Genomic DNA, 15670 nt, shown 5'->3' on the forward strand with positions numbered 1-15670 from the left:
CTGTGAATGTGGCAGTATGTACATTGGACAAACAATTCCCACGGTTGTGGAGCGTTGTACTGAGCACAAGTGCCACATAAAACAAAGGGAGCCTGACAAGTCGGCCATAGCAGCGCATTGCCTAGAAAACGGACATAAAATACAGTTTGAAAATACAAAAGTGTTGGCTCATGCATCTACATATTGGGACTCCGTTATAAAGGTAGCGGCTGAGATTCGTTTAAACAACAACAATTTCAACAGAGACCAGGGATACACACTCAGCAGGCCATGGGGACGGGCGTTGGACATCAAAAGAAAGCAGAGACAGATGTGTGACGCAGGAGCGGCAGTTTCAAACGTGGCGCCTGCCCCTGGCGCCACCTGACGTCACCGGTGCTGCCACGGGCAATAGCTGTGCTAGCTGCCCGGGTCGACTTACGCGCGCGCGCCACAGTGGATTGATCTGATTGGCTGCTGATGATGTCATCATGCCTATATAAACGAGAAACCGTAGCAGCCCCGGCAGTCAGTGAACTCCTGACAACGATGGAGGAGATGGCCATAGAAAGCACGAGGATTTTATTCAAATTGACACGGTTGAAAAACCAAGAACGTTTTATTGTAGGTGTATACAGATATTAAAGTGTCTTTATATGAGTGTTGTGTTCACCCCGGGGGGAGGTATATCCTAGTATGGGGTGATGTTGCTTTGTGTATTAGTCTTTTGTTCACATGAAAATTTTTATAAAACAATCACTCTCTTCATTCTTGTGGCATGGCATTCTTATTGTGACTTGCTGAGGTATCACTATTTCCGTGGTTCTCTTGGATTTCTTCACCATTGTTTGCAAATTTCGCAAGGATGAGTTTATATAACACGATAACACAAAACAAATCAGCAGTGCAAAACACAGAGCAGTGGTCAAAACAAGGCTATTTTCGATTTTACTATCAATATGTCGACCCAGGTGTTGTCAGTAGCATTCACCCTTGTGAGTTTTGTGAACAATGGTGAAGAAATCCAAGAGAGCCATGAAAATAGCAATCCGTCACCACATCACAAGAACAATGCCATGCCACAAGAAGGGAGAGAGTGATTGTTTTATAAAAATTATTGTGTGAACTACTGATCAATATACAAAGTGACATTGCCTCATATTACGTTATCCTTCTCTCTCTCGACAGGATGATCACAATAACCATGTTAAGAAACTTTTATGTCTGTATACACTTACGGTAAGTGGTTTTGTAATGTCAGTGTAGCCCGATGATGAGGTATCACCTTGAAACATGACACTAAATAAATAATTTAGTAGTCATCGAATTTTGTGGCTTAGTGGTTTCAGAAAACTTTTTTGTATTTTTGGAACAATCACCATCAATTAATAGACAATATGGCTTCAAATTACTTCACTTTAAATGTAGGACAACCCCCAATATTAATCTATTAAACAACAGAAAATATTGACGTCAGCAGCAGTAGTTTAATCTGTGAATGTAAGATGACATTATATTTACCAAAAGATGAATTTGGGGAAAATATCTTATGTTATAATCAGATAAATATGATATAAATATCATGCTAAAGGGTGTTCCATTTATCTGATGACCGCTTGTGCGGTGCAGTAGATGCCAGGCAGCGAGCTCTCTGTTGCCTGGCTATCAGCTGCTGTGTCGCCCATCTACTGCTGTGGTATGACATGACTACATTTAAAATATAAGCAAATAAATTTTGTACTCACTCAGGTCACACAAGGGGTGTCTGGAACTACCTGCCATTATTTTCCACGCATTTCTGACATCTACTCGAGAAATTATTAATCATGAAATGTAATTATCTCTGAGATATTGAATTAATTGATTCGCGGATTTTATCCTGGAGTTCCTCCAGTGTGTGAGGATTTGTTGTGCACAGTTTGTCCCCTCAGTGCACCCCACAAATAAGAATTGCACGGAGTTAAATCAGGACTTCGATTGGGCCTGTTACTAATCACTCTTTCATCGAACACACTGTGAATTGCTTGCAAAGAAACATTGGCTGTATGAGCCCTTGCTGAATACTGTTGAAAAAATGTGAAGCTTCATTCTCTGTCTTTTGGTTCATTAAAAAACTGTCGCAAAATGTTTTGCACATATCTTTCACTTGTAACTCTGTCATTAAAAAAAAATTGGGCGTATTATTCTGTCACCACTAACTGCACACCACAACCCTATTTTCTGATCATGAAGGGGTTCCTCATGAAGCGCAACATGTCTATCTGCAGTCCTGAGTCGACAGTTTTGGGAATTAACATGCCCGTGTAAATGGAACCAAGCATCGTATGAAAAGAGAATGAGGTAAGGATCCATTTCACTGTCATGCACTTGTTTTAAAACCCCTTCGCAAAATTTAAGTCTGTGCGCAGGATCACCAGGTTGAAATTCTCATGCTACCGATACTTTATAGGGCCTTAGCCCAAGCAGCTTAGCACCTCTTGGTACAGAGGTGCATGATATTTGTGTTTGCTGTGAAAGATGTCTAAGAGACTGCTTAGGGGAATTTTCCAGGCATTATGCAGTGTCATCGAGACGAGCTTCTATGAGCACTGTATGTCATTGTTTATGCTTCTTGTCTTGAACACTTCCCATATCATGAAATTTATTTACTAATTTGTGAACTGCATCACGACTCAGAACTCGAACACATGTAAACTTCTGTTCAAACAATCTCCGAACTGTACGAGTGGACTCTGTACTCACATATGAATCATAAATTAAACACTCGTTGTGGAATTGAATGATTCGCTCTTGCCATTGTTGCGTTCGTGAACTTCACTGTGACAGTCGTGATGCCTGTTTCACTCCTCAAATGGACCCATTCGACTGGAAGGTGTGGCTTCCACGGCCACAATTCCCCAGCCAGGCGGTCATCAGATAATGGAACACACTGTACTTTTGGGATCAGAAGAATTGGGGCGAAAAAACTATAATACTGGGTTTTGGAAAGAATTATGGTTCAGCCCTTTCACTATCATTGGGATGTATGTGCCCCACAATAAGTTACCAGAAAAAAACAGCAGGTATTTGATACATGTTTTTGCTATGTAAAGGGTATAGAAAAGCCTGCTAATGATATGAAGAATTGTTATAATTATAGATTGCACATTTAAATCATGCTGTCCTCAAGTTTCATTGTTAACTGTCTACTCACTAGATGTCTCACTACAAAAAATGCCATAGATTGCTTTTCTTATCACACTTACAGAGCAAATGATTGCACTGGGGAAGAAAGATATGATTGTTAAAAGGAGGGCTGCTGGATGCCCAAGTTTTACATACAATTTTATGGTGAATGTTGGGGACCATCCACAAGAGGAAGATGTGCAGGATGTGCTAAGAGAAAGATGTAAATTAGAACAAAAACCTTGTGTACCATGTGCCAAATTTCATTGGGCGATAACTGTGTTACACTGTATCACAAGGAGGAGGATCGATGTGGCTGTCACATGTGACTCAAATTTGCATGTGATGATGATGGAATAATCAACTGAACTGTCAAATATATATAATCAAAAATATGATTCAAATGATTTTCTCAAATGTATCATAAAGGAAAATACAAGATCATTATTCATTTCATTAACACTGGGACACATGTCCCAAGATTTTCTCAAAATATGTATCATAAAGGAAAATACAAGATCATTATTCATTTCATTAACACTGGGACACACGTCCCAAGATTTTCTCAAAATATGTATCATAAAGGAAAATACAAGATCATTATTCATTTCATTAACACTGAGACAGTCGTCCCAAGTCAGAATAACACTCTACCCCCCCCCCCCCCCCCCCCCCCCCACCCCACCCCACCCCACCCGCTCGTCTCCTTACATTGGAAAACAAACAGGTGGAAATATTTTTTTTCATAGTGGTACTTATGACTAATATATTAAAGTAAAATAAACATACATTAATGTCTTTCATTCTGAAAAAAATTGGTAGTGAAATTTTTAAAGTTGAAACATTCTGGAATACGAAAATTTTGAATACAAATAATGGTTGAAATAGTAGACAAGAACGCTATGAGTGCATTGTTTTCAAAATTATTTGTCTCACTTGAAAATGTAATCACAATAATTATTAATGTGCAAAACTAATTTTTACAATCAGCAGAAACCTCAGTCATACCCATATGTGGTACCTTGTTATTACTGAATGACACCATCCCATGATTTTTGTTATACAGGGTGATTATAATTAAAGTTAAACTTTCAAACTACTGTAGAAATAACACCACTGGTCAGAATGATGTGAAATTGCAACGGAATATTATTGAAGAAGGGGGAAAACGAATGGCAGAGGAAAAATAAATAGTTACAAAATGTAGCAATAGATAGTGCTGTAAGAATCATAATTTAATAGTGGTCGACTACAAATGACAAATTAATCATACAACAATGCCTAAAGTGTACGTTTGCCATTAAACAAACTGTACTACTCAGTGTGCATGGGTGTACAGGTGTGATACTGTTAGTTACGTAAGCCCATCCACCATGGCAAAGTCATATCACATCAGATGGGAAAAATCTGTTTTTAATTGTCCTGAGGCCAAAAACCACATAGAAAGCATCAGTCACATCAGTTTTTAATTGTCCTGACACCAAAAGCCGCATAAAGAACCCTAGTCAAAATCAAATCAGATTATTAATTTCCATGTAACTGCCGCAAGAAATGTTCAATATGCTGTCCACGGTTTTCTGCAACAAGTTCAAATCGAGATACAGCCTGTACCACAACTGATGGAAGTGTTTCTGGGGTCACATTCAAAACGTGTTGCACAGTGCGTGCCTTCAGTGCAGCTAAGTTTGCAATTGGAACACTGAACACAACCAGAAATTACACGGATTAAGATTAGGTGATCGGGACGACCAGCCTGTAGGGGAATGGCAGCTGATAATTCTAGCATTTCTGAAATGGCGCTTCAGTAGCTGTTTAACTGGATTTGCAGTGTGCGGAGGTACGCCATCTTGCATAAAAATGATAGCATCCACGCTGTTGGAGAGCTGGAATTACGTAGTTGCGCAAGACACACTCATAGCACTTACCAGTGACGGTACAGGTAACAGGACCGTAAGCACCTGTCTCCTAGAAAAAATATGGCACTATGATAAATGATACCATAAAACCACACCACACAGTGATCTTTTCAGGATGAAGTGTTACTAGTTGATTTGCGTGTGGATTTTCTGTTGCCCATATTTAACAAGTCTGTGTACTGACATATCCTGTCAGATGGAAGTGGGCTTCGTCTGTCCACAAAATCTTCCATGGCCAATCATTGTCCACTTCCATGTGAGCAAGAAACTCTAAAGCAAAGGTCTCTCTTGCTGGCAGGTTAACAGGAAGCAACTGGTTGGTGCACATGGATAATTTTGAATGGATAGCAAAGAAGGATGTTTCATAGGATTTTACACACCTTGCTCACTGGTATGTCCAATGTTCGGGCAGTTCTCCGTGCAGTACAAGTTTGCACACCACCTCTCATCTCCTCCTGCATTGCTGTGGCCACTGCTTCCACTGACATTGAATCAATTAGTTTCCTCCCTCTACAGCAGGTTGCACACTAAAAGAACCCATCTTATCGAATTTCTGAATCGTTTTCTCCAGACCCACGGCAGTCATCGGACCAATGCCTTTTATCAAACACTTCAGTGCCCAGAACTTCTGTAGAGTGACGTGTGCACAGTCATTATTCTTGTAATACAGCTTTACAAGCAGAGCACGATACTGCATTGAGACAGTCGTGGTGAATGTCGCAGACGCAAAAGAAAGGAGGAAAGCCATGTACCTGGCAAGTTTATACCAACTTCAATAGGTCGTGCACATGAAACGTGTTTCCATTTATGTATTCTGACACATACAGCACCATCTATTGATCAATTTTCACACTATTTTTTTTCTTCTGCTATACATTTTCCCCTTACTCCAATAATATTCCGTTGCAATTTGACATCATTCTGACCAGTGGTTATTTTTACAGCATTTTGAAAGTTTAACTTTAATTATAATCGCCCCGTACATTATAATCGCCCTGTACATTGATGGTGTTCCCTACTAGTAGTATCTGTGTTCATTGTTTAGGTCTTCTGTAGCTGCCATATTTAACTGAAATCTGATTTCATGCTGTAAAACGTTCAGAGCCAGAAACAGTTTGCACAGTATCTGGGATCCACAGAAATATTGACTGGAGACTGAATCCACATGCTGGAACGTTTTCCTCATCTACTGTCATGCTTTTCCTCATCTGCTGTCACTGAGCTTCTGCACCGCCTGTTGAAATCCCCTCGCGGCAGCAGCCAGAGTCCACGGACTCTTGGCACCATGTAGTACGTGAGACAAATCAACTGCTCCATAGCATCCCTCTGAAATGGTGAATGGACCAGGATAATTTCTAGGCCAAGCTGCACATGTACCATTCAGTTAAAGAAGTGTCGCCAGCCTCACTTTAACCTGCAAGACAAGGTTAAAACAGTCACTTCTTCTCTACCACAACTCAGTGTCTTGTAACCATCTGTCTACTTTCAGAAGACTCCCAAATCTGACCACTGGGTTGGACAAGGAAAACTGCAATCAATCTCTGCTGCAGCACAGTTTCAAGTTGAAGAGTGGAAGGACATACACAAGAACTCCACAGTTCAAATGCCCATTGAAACAAAACTGCAAGTCCACGTCATTCATTATACAACATATCCAGCTGGCTAGTTGCTCCACACTCTGTTAGGTGGCCTCTTCCTAAGGAGTCCATGTTGCCATGCTAGATATCGACGCCCACCTTGAAAACGGGTATAGACTAGGACATTTCCCATGCATGTGAAAGGGAGTGCACTTCCGAACACTTATGAACTTCCCACTCGTGGAGAACAACCTGTTTGATTCCTGACTACAAACTTCCTAAATATGACTCCACAGCACCTCTACTCCAGGGGGCTGAAACCCGCCTCCTGCACACTACCAGGGCCACTGACCAACTCCTAAATTTTTCCAGCTCTTCAGAGCTCCATGACATTCTTTCCACATGCACACATTTTGGTCAATCAGCCTTCAGAGCAGAAAGTAGGCACAGCTGACAGTTACAGTAGTTTCTTCCCAAAGGGTAGTAAACACTCGCCTTTTGAAAACCTTCTGGTCAGTCCAGGCCGCACGTGTTAGCCTGATTAAGCAAACACTACCGACTTCACTCCAGGCATGAGAGCAATGCCTGTCACTGGGAGGCTGGGGAACGGACACCTTCGCCTACAGCAGTGACCAGCATTTGCCAATAGTCACGGCCTGGGAATGGTCGGTTACACTGCAATTGGAAAATTTCTGTCCTGAACCCATTTTCTATATTGATGGAGAAAAAAATCACAGCACCAAAATATAATTAATGTAGAGTAATGAAATTTCAGAGTACATTTGTCTAGATAACATATTTAAGTGATTAACATTGCAAGATCACAGGTTAATCTAAGCACAAAATAAGCCATTGCAAATGTGAAATGTTGGTACATTATTAACTAGTGTAACTGCCAGAATGTTGAATGCAAGCATGCAGACGTGCATGCATTGTGTTATACAGGTGCTGGATGTCTGTCTGTGAGGTGGAGTTCTATTTGGATTACAACAGAAGTATGTGGCTGGGCATTATCATGTTGCAAAACACCCCCTGGAATGCTCTTTATGAATTGCAGCACAACAGATCGGATCACAAGATTGACGTAAAGTTTTGCAGTCAGGGTGTATGGGATAACCACGACAGTGCTCCTTCTGCCATACAAAATTGCACTCCAGACCATAACTCTAGGTGTAGTTCAAGTATGTCTAGCACGTAGACTGGTTGATTGTAGGCCTTTAACTGGTTTCCTTCTTACCAACACACAATCATCACTGGTACTGAAGCAGATTCATCTTTCATCAGAGAACACAGCAGACCTCCACCCTGGCCTCCAATGAACACTTGCTTGACACCACTGAAGCTGCAAATGGCTGTGGTTTGGGGTTAGTGGAATGCACACTACAGGGTGTCTGGCTCGAAGTTATCCTTTAGGTAACCAATTTGTGACAGTTCTTTGTGTCACTGTGGTGCCAGCTGCTGCTCATGCACCAGAGACATACACTGAACATGATGGTCATCTCTCTAATAGTGCCACTCATAAGCTACTGGCACAAAATTTGAATAGACATCATCTTTCATATGTAGAAACATGCCTACCGACTTTGTTTATGCCGTGGCACAACTGCTTCTTGGTGTATTTAGAGTGGGCAAACTTGAGCCGTATGGCCAATTTTATGGCAATAGCCACACATAGCTTGCTTGAAGGGACATTGTGGCTGCTGAAGGGACACTGTGGCTGCTTGTGTAGAGTGAAACTGTCTGAGTAAAATGGAATTGAAGTGATGTTGGAAACTTTTCAGGGTAGCATGAAAATGACATTGCAGGAATGTATTAACATATTGTGAACTGTGACATTATGTTGCCTGCTTGTTTGTTCATTATTCAGTTTTTTGTGGTTTTTGTTCACAGTGTTGTAAAAAACATTGTGATGAGTGTGACATGTCACGTGAAGAAGCAATGTTGTGACCTTGTGCTTAGCAGTGCACCTCAATATTTTACACAACAGCTTCTAGATATTTGTTTGTGGTGTAGGCTATCTCAAATGGTGCTTCAAATTGTTCTATAGCAACAGTGTCAAATTTTTCTCTAGAAAAAAGTGTTATTAAAAAATACATTCGCACGTTTTTGAAACCACACATTATTATTTAATTTTGGCTGAATATGAAGCTAGGTTGCTCCACAAAGAATAGAGAATATCTCTGGAATTTTCAAGCCAGTGGCAATGCTCCCTCTAGACTAGTTTATTGTTCCACTTAATTTTCAACTACTGGAAGACAGCTAAGTCGTAAGATTTGGAGAGATGGCTAGTATTTTAATCATGGTTATATTTTCTTGTATGGCTGTGCCAGCTACCCTGGGCTCAATACCGTATTTACACGAATCTAGTGTGCACTTTTTTTTTTACCATATGAAGTACTCAAAATTGGGGCTGGCATAAGATTCGATGGCACATTAGATTTGAGTACAAACTTTAATTGTTAGCCAGTATTTCTTACCCTGTGTGATCTGAAGTAGCAAAACATTTATTAAAACTATAGCAAGAAAATACAGGTAGGTATCTGTGCATTAAAGAAAGGAAGATGTAAATCGGACAACAGGTTATTGAGTTAAAAGAGCTGGTATATATTTCCAGTTCTGAATTCTGTTCGCAAGCTTCGAAACAAAAACAAAATCCATTACTGCCACAAGAGGAAATTTTGTTTAGTCATCAGTTCAAATAGAACGAGTTGTCCCCCCCCCCCCCCCTCACTCTCTCTCTCTCTCTCTCTCTCTCTCTCTCTCTCTCTCTCTCTGTCTGTAGGTACTGTTCCTTACATTACAATGCATTGTTGTACTTCTCAACCTCGTTTCATTATTGTTGGCCTTCTACAGTACTTCGCTTTGTGTTTGCATTAGGTAGTCACGAAGTGGAAGGCAAGCGGAGAAGAATATTGTATGAAGCTGCTTTCAAGCATGAAGTAATTCTTTATGCGGAAAAATATGGCAACAGAAGGGCAGGAAGAGAGTTCAGTGTAGATGAGAATAATGTTTGCTTATGGAAAAAACAGAAATTGGGATTATTTGCAACTACCGCTACTAAGTCCGCAGCTCGTGGTCTTGCGGTAGCGTTCTCACTTCCCACGCACGGGGTCTGTGGCTCAATTCCCGGCGGGATCAGGGATTTTGCCTTCCTCGAGATGACTGGCTGTTGTTGTGTCGTCTTCATCATCATCATTCATCCCCATTACGGTTGGAAGAAGGCAATGGCAAACCACCTCTGCTAGGACCTTGCCTAGTACAGCGATGCGGGTCTCCAGCATCGTCCCCTACACTCTTCAGAGTATGGGACATCATCATCATCATCATCATCATCATCATCGCTACTAGAAAGAAATTCACTGGACCTCACAAGGAAAGACATCCTGATATTGAAGTAAATGTTTTGGAATTCGTCCGAGAAAAGATGAAGAATGGGCAGCCTGTAACCAGTGACACCATAATAAAAAAAGGAAAAGAGGTGGCTGCAGCTCTTAATATACTGAAGCAAGAGTTTAAGGCTAGCCGGAGATGGGTTAATCATGAGCAGGCCATCTCTGCAACGCCATACAACAATATGCCAATAACCTCCACAGTATTTTGAGAAGAAACTTCAAGAATTTCAGTGATATGTTATCTCACTTCAGTAAGAGAAGAATTTTTCGATGGGTTACATAGGCAACGCTGATGAGACTCCAATTTGGTTTGATATGCCATGTAATTAGACGATTGGTGAGAAGGGTACAAAAGAAGTTACCATCAAAACATCTGGGTGCAAAAAACAGCATGTAACAGTAATGCTGGCAATCACAGCACATGGGAACAAACTTCTCCCTTTTTTAATCTTCAAGCGAAAAACAAGCCCCAAGTCTCCAAAAAATTGAAAAGCTATTCCCTGATTATGTCATTATCGGAATCAAGAGAAGGGATGGATGATTGAGACATTGATGCTTGACTGGCTCCGAAACGTGTTGTAACTCCGTCCTGGTGGGCTTTCCAAGCAGCCATCAATGGTTTGTTGTGATTCATTTCGTGGTTATCTCACAGACGACATAAAGAAGAAGATCCACAGCCTTCCCAGTGATATTTTTATTATTCCTGGAGAATGACTTCTGTGTTATAACCCCTGGACGTTAGTATAAATAAACCTTTCCGAGGTTACATTCAGGAACAGTATAAAAAATTGTTTTGCAAAACAAATCGTGATCTGACTCCGACAGGAAAAATGAAATGTGCTACACCCCACATTATTGTGCACTGGGTTTTGGCTGCCTGGAAATGCATCGAAGCACCAATGATTGTAAAATAAAATCATTCAAGAAATGGTATATTTCAAATACTCTTGATGGCAGTGAAGATTATGTGCTCCAGAATGACACTGAGGATGGCAGGGTAGGAGGAAATGAATCTATTTCTGATGTAGACTCTTCCGAGGATTCCAGTAATAATGACATTAGTGAATAATGATGAATAACACATGTAATTTATATTATGTTTCTTTGTACGTCATGTAGGTAATCAAGGTAGTGTTCTTTTTTAATAATGAAAATGTCACTTGTTACTGTAATGAGTATCCTAAAAATAAGTTATTGTTGTTTTTTATAGTTCATGTATACATTCACTGCTGTTTGAAATAAAGTTAGCATTGTAAAATAAATTTCAACAATACAAAAATACCCTGCCAGTGATGTGCCAAAATTTCTTTTTTTGTTATTAATTTAATTTTTAAAATTGGTGTGTGCCATTACATTTTATGGTGTATTAGATTCACGTAAATACGGTATGAGTCTGGTGGCTATCATAAACAAGTAATACTAGCCTTTCATCTTGTGTTTTCTGAAAATAATGTAAAAATGAATCGGATTTCATGCAGGCAAGCTTACCATTTTCTGATGCTACCCACAAAAAAAAAAAAAAAAAAATCTCTCTTACATATAGTTATTGTTAAAGCCTTTCCAGTAGCATCATTACAAGCTGCCAGGACTTAAGTGTTCCACCTGTTGGAAGCACTTTTTGTTCTTGAGTATGGTGAACCATTCATCTTTGTCTTCAAGGGGGTTATAATAGCTAGTTTTATCTGTTTGTACATAATTTAAGTTTGTGTGGAACCCTCAGATTTTCAGTCGTACTCGCACTTACACAGTTTATTTGACATGATGAACTAGTCCCTAATAATGAATATCTTCTTTCAAATATGTTCAATACTTTGAGATATTTTCAGTGGCAGTTTCTTTTCTAAAAATTTAATACCAGAATACTCCAGGAATACCATTCTCAGGGCAGTTTTAATTCAATTTTTAACAGCATAGTGCTGCACCAGTGGCCACACCTCATTTCTGCTTAGGCAGCATAATCACTTTCTCCTGTCTTAAACTTTTCAACCATTTCTTTTTCCACGTCTAGTTCCAGTGCTGTGGAGTGCTTCAAAGTCTTACTTTTCAGTTCTCTCTGTCCCTTGAGATGAAAATAGTATGTCATCTTTGGTATACAATATCACTTTGTGATTCCATAAACAGTCATACTGCCTCTTGTAATAACGTCTTGAAATATACACCTTCTTTACAATTTTGTCCTGGTAAGCATATACTGTTGCTGTTGTATACTTTCCAAAGATAGAGAATGCTAACCACAATATTAACTTCCTTCAGAACACATATGACACTCTTTTCCCCAGTATTATCATGGCGTAAATGTGTACTGTGCTCCCAGGAACACATACATACAAAAGTAAAATACTGAAAATGTAACTCTGTGCCATTTGATGTTATTTAAATCCCCTTTCAACTATATTAAACAATCTTTGATTCCTAAAGTCCTGCAATTTATAGCCTTTAATTAAAAGTAGTAGAAGCAATTGGATTTTGAAGGCCCTTGTTATTGTCTGTTAAGACAAACTTCATGTAGCGAGGTGAAGTTGCAGAGGTGGCATGAAGCTATTCCCAGAGTTTCCTCAGCACACCACACTCAACATTCCTCTATCCAGTTTGAAATACCAACATCCCAGAAACTCATATGTGGCAGTAGGGCCTCTTGTGTATGCTTCCAATAGTACTGTAACCTTTCCGGGTCTGATGGCCAGACATGAGACATGCAGGCAGTGCGAAACCTCTGCAGAGTTTCTAAATTTCAAAGTCTGAAATCAGTATGACCAGTTCACATGCTGATCAAACACCATCAGAGACATCATCTCAGTATTAAATAATCGGTCTGCCTTTGTGTGAAATGTATAGATTTATTCCAAAGGGTAGGAGACACACCACACTGTCTTTATTATGGATAGATAAGCTGGGTACCTATATATCTTCCCTATAAAGCGATCTATCAAGTTCGCTACCATATAGCTATTGGTTAAAATCTGGATTTGACCTCAGAATCTATCTTGGATGGTTCCCCCAATTGTTTCTAAGATGCAGTTAAAAAATTAATTTCCATCTCTTAGTAGTAGCAGAACATTTTTTGGCTGCCCAAGTATTTGCAGGCAACTGCAATATTCAGTGACTCTCCAAATTTATTAAAATGTTTAATGTAACAGGAATTACATGTGAAAACATTAAAATGGAACAACAGGTCACAGAATGTAGAAATAAGGGTGCTTTGAGAGTATTGAAAAATCTACTGATTACTTTTGATGTTTGTTGACAGTTATCAGAACGTGTGTGAAAGAAAAGGGTAGACTCGGGTACTGCGGATACAAAAATGTATGCAATTTTAGTCAGTAGATAGTTTATACTGTGTGATGAATTCATATTACTGAAACTTCCTGGCAGATTAAAACTGTGTGCCCGACCGAGACTCGAACTCGGGACCTTCGCCTTTCGCGGGCAAGTGCTCTACCAACTGAGCTACCGAAGCACGACTCACGCCCGGTACTCACAGCTTTACTTCTGCCAGTAAAAGCAAAGGCAAAGGCAAAGGCAAAGGCAAAGGCAAAGGCAAAGGTCCCGAGTTCGAGTCTCGGTCGGGCACACAGTTTTAATCTGCCAGGAAGTTTCATATCAGCGCACACTCCGCTGCAGAGTGAAAATCTCATTCTGGAAACATCCCCCAGGCTGTGGCTAAGCCATGTCTCCGCAATATCCTTTCTTTCAGGAGTGCTAGTTCTGCAAGTTTCGCAGGAGAGCTTCTGTAAAGTTTGGAAGGTAGGAGACGAGGTACTGGCAGAAGTAAAGCTGTGAGTACCGGGCGTGAGTCGTGCTTCGGTAGCTCAGTTGGTAGAGCACTTGCCCGCGAAAGGCAAAGGTCCCGAGTTCGAGTCTCGGTCGGGCACACAGTTTTAATCTGCCAGGAAGTTTCATATCAGCGCACACTCCGCTGCAGAGTGAAAATCTCATTCTGGAATTCATATTACTTTTTGCGGGATGCAGATGATTTGTAGACAACTATGATGTACTGCATGATTCTACAGGCCTTTATGCTCTTGGAATGCTATTGTGATGTAATAAAGAAAGATGTGTGTACAATACATTCTCATTGCCACTGCCTGTTTTGACACTGTTACTATAATAGTATTTTCCCATTTGCAACAACAAAACATTGTGTTGCAAGTCAAGCATATGTTCTCGTGTGGTTTCAGGACCTTATTTATTACTTCATCCTATTTCACTATTTGGAGAAAAAAAGGATCAACTGTTCATCCATCAATGGCATGAAACAGAACTATTACACACTTTTCATTAATCTGTAATGCAAAATTCATAGTGTCCTGAGTAGTAGCTGTGGTTCTACCAATTTGTGGTAAATCAATATCTCTATTCAGTTTCATGTTGTTCCAGTACAGTATTCTCACACACAAGTCCTTGTATTTGTGTGATAAATTAGAATATTTAGAACAGTGCACTTTGCGTAAATATAAGCACTTAACTATTCTATGGCCAATGAAATGCTTTTATTGTTAATTTATTCTCCTATTATAATGCTGTATATTGTCTTGTGATTGAATCAGTTTGTGGTTTTGCAGTCTAAGGACCTTCTCTGTATTCTTTGCAGGTGTGAAGTTTCAGACTGTTTATGGATCAGAAAAGATTGCTCAGCTGGTGAAGATGATTTAGAACTAGCAAGTGAACACAAAGCTCAGAATCTGAAAATTCTCCTCTCTCCTTCCCTCCTCTCCCTCTCCCATTTCCATTCCCATTCCCACTCCCTGTACCTCTCCCTATCTATCTGAGATACTGATGTAGACATTTTTCTAAACATTCGTGTTGCAGAAAGTTGCATTTGTGATTTCTAACAAACCTATTTGGGTGTATGTCAGAGTCATCATGGGTAACCAAATATCCATTAAGCATTCAGTGAAAAAATCTATTTATGATACATGGACCAGAAATAATAGTGATGATCAGTTAGTGCTTGTTCTGTACATTTGATACAAATGTCATTACAAATATTGTTGATGAACTGGATCTCATAAGCTGGTAAAAATGATACTTCTTTAAACTGAATAATAGTTTCCCTTAAAGATGTTGCACAGAGTATTACAAGCATGCAAACATTGTTATTTTTTGTTTCCAATTCATTGTTCATGCATTCAAATCCTGCTCTCTCAGTGCATGTCTCAACATTGTGTAAAGAAATAATGATTAGCATCATATTATTATTAAAAGTGTGTTGTAATCTGTGTGTTGAACTGTTTCTTTAACATGTTGGTACTATGAAAGTAATTAAAATGGGACACGTGAACCAGAGAAAAGCAGGAACAAAACTGTATGTGACTCTTGTTGTTAAATTAACCTGGTATTGTAAGTGTTTCATGTGTCTAGGAGATTGCCTGAGTGAAGTGAAAGGTGACTCTTTTCTATGCCAAGCTAGTGTAAGAAATATGAAGATACTTTGCTGTTCCTTAGAAAATTGTTTCAGTGTCAGTATTCCTTAAAGTTACTGGTAACCTCAAGACAAGATAATTTTTAATCTTTCCATTAGAGAAATCTGTGTGTTTTTTGCCCTTATGAAAGTATGTGAATTAATGAACTACTTCATGTTTTTCGTGAGTAGAATGGTGAATATCATGTACATGTAACTATAATTATAAGGTTCATTACG

General features: G+C 39.6%; 1 protein-coding gene across 1 annotated transcript in view; it reads left to right on the forward strand.

The window, feature by feature from the left end:
* LOC124554676 (transcription initiation factor TFIID subunit 3-like) overlaps nt 1–14957 on the forward strand; it is a 166775-nt gene extending 151818 nt beyond the window's left edge. Inside the window, exon 7 of the mRNA XM_047128294.1 lies at nt 14621–14957. The gene's annotated coding sequence lies outside the window, so the exon portion shown is untranslated. The remainder of the gene's footprint in view (nt 1–14620) is intronic.
* Nucleotides 14958–15670: the final 713 nt, after the last annotated feature.

This window comes from Schistocerca americana, chromosome X (genome assembly GCF_021461395.2).
Source record: "Schistocerca americana isolate TAMUIC-IGC-003095 chromosome X, iqSchAmer2.1, whole genome shotgun sequence".
Lineage (NCBI taxonomy): Eukaryota > Metazoa > Arthropoda > Insecta > Orthoptera > Acrididae > Schistocerca > Schistocerca americana.